Source organism: Astyanax mexicanus, chromosome 7, assembly GCF_023375975.1.
Source record: "Astyanax mexicanus isolate ESR-SI-001 chromosome 7, AstMex3_surface, whole genome shotgun sequence".
Taxonomy (NCBI): Eukaryota; Metazoa; Chordata; class Actinopteri; order Characiformes; family Acestrorhamphidae; genus Astyanax; species Astyanax mexicanus.
Genome location: NC_064414.1, coordinates 6,657,897 through 6,659,490, shown reverse-complemented (window position 1 = coordinate 6,659,490; position 1,594 = coordinate 6,657,897).

Below are 1,594 nucleotides of genomic sequence, written 5' to 3'. Positions count from 1 at the left end.
AAGTACTGTAATAAAAGTAATTAGTTACTCAAATCTTAAAACACACTTAATTAATTACTTAATCTTAAAACACACAAAACACACTGTGATATTACAAATAAGCCAACAGACAGTTTTTAATCAGGTGGTACTGGTGTAATACCAATTACAGTAGTAATTACTTTAACAAAACTGAATGCTATATTTACTGTACTAACTAGCTAACATAAAGTTATCACATCAGTAGTACTGTAAATTAGTACTAAAAAGTAGTAGTAATTAGTAATAATTACTGTAATTACACTAGTATGGTACTTTACTTGTTTATATTCTATTATTATAATGGATATCTGAATGTACAATAGTGTCAAATAGCGTCTAAAAACCTTGTATGTCCATTTTTGCCATTTTGCCTTTTTAACATAATGTAAATGTAGCAGTTGTTTATTAAATTGTGTCAGAACTTCATAAAAAATAGACAAATAGAAATATTCAATAATGTTTTTACGTTGATGTGCATTGAAAGTTGACATCGGCAACACAGCCACTTTCTCTCTATTAAAGTCAGTGTAAAAAAAAAATTACCACGTAATTTTGGAGCTTTTCAATTGGTTCATCTATTATTAAAAATAGGGACATTCTATATAGAAATTCTCTGATATTAGAATTGTTTTAAACATTTTTCTGTAGCACTCTTGGCTCCTGTATATTACTGAAAGCACTCAGCACTGACAGCTTTGGAACGATGGACACATGGCTCAGGGCCAGTCACAGATGGGACCTGGACTGTGGGTCTGTTCTGGTTGTCATGGCGAGAGAACACAAGCAGAGCTAAGAGACTCGGGACAAAAGACTCGGGACAGCACTCGTGTCCAAGAGACGGAGAGGCAGATTTACCCTTAAATAAATGAGTCCTGTTCAGCCAGAGAGAGAGAGAGAGAAAGAGAGAGAAAAACAGAAGTGTGTAGGCCTACACAATAGTAAATCTACGCTCCAGTGAACAGCCAACTGTTCAGAAGTGTGACCATAACAATACTGAGAGACGCAAAAGAGAGATTTAGGTCTAGTGCAGTAGTAGTACTACAATATTAATACACCACCAATAAAAACGATCAATATTACTGTCCAATTTTATATAAAACCACCGGTTGCCAACACCTATAACTGTCTATACAGTAATCTGTACAGTAGCTATTAATTCAAAGTTGGCTATGCCTGATCAAAGCATCGTTATTATTGATACTCAAAGAGGAACTGATCACAGAAAGGCTAAAAGGCGTTACAGTCTGTATCATAAAAGTTTTTTTTTTTTTTTTTTTTTAATTTTAACGTGGAGCACCATTATAAAATTGAGCACCCCAAGAGATCTGAACAGACAACTTCAGATATTTATCCGATTATATACATATATATATATATATATATATATATATATATATATATATATATATATATATATATATATATATATATATATATATATATATATATATATATTTTTTTTTTTTTTTTTTATTATTATTATTATTATTATTATTATTATTTTTTTTTTTTTTTCAATTTTAGCATGGAGCACTATTATAAAATTGGGCACCCCAAGAGATCTGAACAGATA